Source organism: Triticum dicoccoides, chromosome 6B (genome assembly GCF_002162155.2).
Source record: "Triticum dicoccoides isolate Atlit2015 ecotype Zavitan chromosome 6B, WEW_v2.0, whole genome shotgun sequence".
NCBI lineage: Eukaryota > Viridiplantae > Streptophyta > Magnoliopsida > Poales > Poaceae > Triticum > Triticum dicoccoides.
Genome location: NC_041391.1, coordinates 454850413 through 454855717, shown reverse-complemented (window position 1 = coordinate 454855717; position 5305 = coordinate 454850413).

The following is a 5305-nucleotide window of genomic DNA, read 5'->3' as shown; positions in this document are numbered from 1 at the left end:
TAGATTATAAGAGTTGTGAGCGCTCCGAGGCTACGAGGGTCATATGGTCCTGTCTCTTATTTTCTAGAAGAACCATTTAGCTTTTCTTAGAAGATTTACGGTCTTTTACTAGTTGCATATATATTGTCTTTCAACATTGTATAATCGAAGTTGCTCATATACACGACTAGACAAGCATACACCCATCCCTATGAATGCATGCATGCAAACCTTACTCCTATGTACACTTCTGAGAGACTGAACCGACACATCATCTTGAGATTGATGAAGTCGTCACAGATATCTTCGTAGCTGATGAGAACGTCTTCTCTCACTGAATGCACATTGCCAAAAGGTTGTTTACTGTTTAGGTCAACCATCCAACTACGTGTGCCCAACACTTGATGGGTTACACTTACTCTCCGAACTAAAATCACGACATTTATTTTAGATCAGAGGGACATTTTTTCAAGAAAAAAACATGTCACTCATGTACATCTCGTACGAGGGAAATTAATGATGCAGCCCACTATATCCACGCATATCCAAGTAATGTACATAGTCGCACGGTCACCGCCAGCTTGGCCCATCATCGCCTCTGCATCACATGGTTGCAATATGGGCGCCGTCGGTCCACCACCATGCCGCATGCCCGCCCATCTCTCCATATGTCTCCCATTCTCTAATGGAGGTACGCCCGAGCCATCACCGCCTCCTCCGCACCACACGGTTGCAGGCACCCGGCCCATCTCCTACTCCTCCCTGTCATATGGTTGCACGGGCGCCGCCAGTCCATCACCGCCTCCTCCGTACCACACGGTTGCACCGGCACCCGACCCACATCGCCTCCTCCGCACCACAACGTTGCACCGGCTTTGCATGTCCACCACCATGCCGCACACCCCCGCCCATCGCTCCATCTTTCTCTCCTTTGTGCGGTAATTAACGTCCAAAGACGATGATGCTCGAGGCCTAGAGGAGCAGGCGACAAGGTAGGCCGCCATGGGTAGCAATGGTGCTAGATAGGGATGACTGTCGTCTTCAGAACTTGGTCGCCTTCATCGACAAGCCATGGTCCACAAGGTCTACAGTACAACTCGCGATACCTCCTTCCTCTCCCTTTGTTATCCTTTCTTTGGTAGCCTGATTCAAATTCAATCTCACTTGCTTCGGTGATAAACAAGTAGCCGATTATAACGGGATTTTATCTCACCATGTAAGGTTTCAATCTGAAAGCCTCATTCTTCACTGCTTGAGTACCATGTATGTGCTTGTGGATCAAGAACCTCAGGCAGTTTATACCTGGCATGCTTTATGCTACCTCTGTTCCACAATGCAGTGCATATTAGTTTTTTCAAAAGTCAAAGATATCCATGTTTGATCAAGTTTCTAGAATAAACTATCAATATCTCAAGTACTAAATAAAAAAATTATGAAATTACACATGGATATTGATTTTTCTTAAAACTTGGTCAAACATTGATAAGTTTGACTTTTTGAAACAAAGTATGTAGTATATTTTAGAACAAAGGCAGTATTAATTAGCATATGGTCCGTTCCTAAGGAGCAGGGTCTCTAACTGAACTTAATTGGCACTAAAACAACAAGACAAGATGATAACTAGGTTTTCCCGTGAAGATAATTTTGTTAATTGTCACTGGGTCGCATGTACACAACTGATTAGGCCTTATTAATGCATCAATAATGTTGCATTCGAATGAAAACTTAGATCAAACACTTGTATTATTATCTCTTGATCCTTCCATTTCCGTCTCTTCCTCTTAGAGGCTGCTATCAACATGCTTCATTCCCTTTTCTGTCGTTAGTCAGTGCCAAGCATTGCTTTTATTTCAAATATGTTCTTTCTATTTTGATTCTAACTGCACATCTAAATGGTCATATTGAAAACCAGAAGCTATATATTTTGGTGCAGTGCTGCAACTTTGATGTATTTCTCACCTCCACTACCCTTTTTATTTAATGTTGGTGTTTTATGTTATTTGTATGTGAACAAGGTAAGTTATGAAATATTGGTTGGTCAAATCATAGAGCTGTATGATTGTTGTGGATGGATACTAGAATTAGATGCCTCGGTTGCGTATATATAGTTTTGAATTAGTTTTGCGGATGGATATTATCATGTCCATCCAGTACATGATTTAACCCTGCAGGTTCAGGACATGCTTCATGTCAACCAAACCACTACTTTGGATATGCATGTAACCAAATTTCCAACTAAGTCACTAGCCGACACATGTCGCACGACCCCTCTGCGCCATAGCACCGTTTTGGCGCCTTCATCGCCGAAGAAGAGCACTTCGTAAGGAGACCTCCTGTTGGACACCCGCGGGCGTCAGCTTATTCCTTTTCTTTTTTACTTTTGTTTCTATTTTCATTTTTGAAAAACGTTTCAACATTCATTAAAGTTTTGTCAGTTCAAAAACAATGTTCCTGGGTTTCAAAAGAAAATTCAAAAATTCAAAAAATGATCATGAATTTGAAAAAAATATGCATATTTAAAAAATGCTGGATTTCGAAAAAATATACATAAATGTGAAAAAAGCGTATTAAAATAATAATACAACAACAACAACAAAGCCTTTAGTCCCAAACAAGTTGGGGTAGGCTAGAGGTGATACCCATAAGATCTCGCAACCAACTCATGGCTCTGGCACATGGATAGCAAGCGTATTAAAATAATAATAATAATAATAATTTACATAATTATGTAGTATGAGTTTAAAAAATGTACGGTGTGTACTGAACATATGTTCATCTTATATAAAAAAAGGTCATTATATATTCGTAAAATTTTTAGTGGGTATTACAAAAATGCTCAATGGATACCGAAGGGGATTTTCTATGGATAGTTAGACAGAAGTCGTTCAACATTCAACGGTGTAAAAGTTCCAAAAAAATTCATGAAAAGAACATTCCAACATCACACCTATAATATACGATTGTTACTTATGTGCCATGGACGAATAAGAAACATTGTAGTGAGTTGAAATGATTGCCATTTTTGCCGATGGCACCAAAACTCATATTTGCCTAATCGACTATGGGATCCTCGAATGAGTATTTGTCTTATATTTCTGTATAACTTTTAAGGGCAATGCTACACCTACATAAGGGATTTTACGTGATCTACGTAATGGGTTAAGGGACAGCTTTTGATTGGATGAATCAAGGAAGGGGGCCCCATCTTGTTAAAACCAGGGGGTTTATTGATTAGGGATCAAAAGTCACGTAACCTTATGTCTGCCTTTACGTAGATTTAGCATTCTCGAACTTTTAAACACTTAAAACCTCAACAAGCCTTAATGGGTTCACGAGACAGCGTTCCCTTATGGCTTATATAGACAATTTACCCTTTGTATATTACAAAAATGTTTAATCTTTATTCAAGAAATGCTTACCATGTATTGAAGAATTGTTCACCATGTATTAAAAATAAATAACAATATTTTTTGAAATTGGGAACAATTTTAAAAATTCCTGGACACTTTTTAAAAAGTTTACATTTTTAAAGACACAAAAATTTATTGAATTTGTCAATATTTTTTAAACAAAAAAATCTGTAATTTTGAACAATTTTAAATTGATAATAATTTTGAAATGTCCAAACTTTTTTTGAAAACTCAGAAAAAAAATCAATTCTTGAACATGTTTAAAAATTTGATAGAAATTTAAAAAGGAAGACATTATTTGAAATTTCTTCTTAAAAACAAACTTTAAACAGCGAAATATAACCAGGAGAAAAAATAGAAGAAAAAATAAAAACAAAAAAGGGAAATAAATAACTGAATCAAGCAAATGAGTTGCGAGGTTTGCTCGGATCTCCTGACTACGTGCACTGCAGATGGATGAACTGTCCAAAAGCTCTACAAGGGCAATATCAGGGCGATGTTAGAAAACTCACCATCATTCTTGAAGCAATTGCATCACAGGATCTTCGGATTTGGCACACTTTCTTTGGCATGCCCGGGGTCTCGCAATGACATCAATGTGTTATAGCGGTCTCCACTGTTTGCTAGGCCGACTGAAGGGAAAGCTCCTCCTTGAAACTATACTGTCAATGGGCATGAATTCAACATGGGCTAATATCTGGTTGACGGTATCTATCCTTCGTGGGCTACCTTTTCAATACCATCTCTGAGCTAGTTAGTCTGAAAAGGTCTCACTTTGCCCAAAGACAAGGAGCTAGAAGGGATGTGGAGAGGGCATTTGGAATGCTCCGTGCCAGTTTTGCACTTGTTCTTGAATCTGCTAAACAATGGGATCTGGAGACCTTGTGGGAGGTGATGACATGTTGTGCGACCATGGACAACATGATTATGGAGGATGAGTGTGTAGACGCTGCCGCAGCTCTTGAATTTGAGAACATGGATGATCCTATCCAACTTTCATATCAAAATCTGGCCACGTATGATGAGTTTATTCAAATGCATCAACAAATTCGGCATTGAGCAAATCATGAGCAACTTAGGGAAGATTTGGTTGAGCATTTATGGGCGGCTAAAGGGGACCAGAACATTTGTGCTAGTTGAATTCAAGTTTAAATTATTTTTAACTTAAAAATTGTTGAATTGTAATATTTAAATTTCGCATTTGAACATTTTCAATCATATTTGTGTAGTTATTTTGAGCTTACGAACTTGAAAAAAAAGGGGCAAAAGTTTTAGAAGACAGGGTTGGATGGTTGGCTCCCGCATCACTGTTCGTAAACTGGACTCCACAGGTCCATGAACCGATACACTGTCCGGGTCAGTGTTTGAGATGCCCAAATACTTCACGACATTCAATTCGGGAGTGCATAAAATTGTGATGCAGTCGACTTAATCGCAATATTCGGTCTGTTACAGGTGCTCTGTCATAACCTTAAAGGCGATACGATAGAAAATATACATTCACATGGCATTGCACATTTGCACAGTAACAAAATCCTTGGAGGTTTTTTTGAACCGAAACCGTAGAACAATCATTCTACGGAAATTTCATTAAAAATAATAATGTACAATATATACAGAGACAACACAACTAAATGTTTAAACCACTCCTGGTTTTGTTGAATCATTAAGGTAACATAAAGATTAATTCAAATTCTGATAAATCCAACTAGAAAATTGGTCTTTGAACTTAGTCTTCACTCTGTGCATGAGCATAAGCAGGTATGTCTTGAGGGAGATTTTCCAAGCTTGGACAGATGCCTCTTTTGTCTTGAATATTTTCCCATTTCTTTGCGTCCAGATATTCCAGCAGCCCATAATCATGACCTCCATGGCAATGGGGGCAGGCAGTGCTTGAATGGCAAGCGAGACCTCAT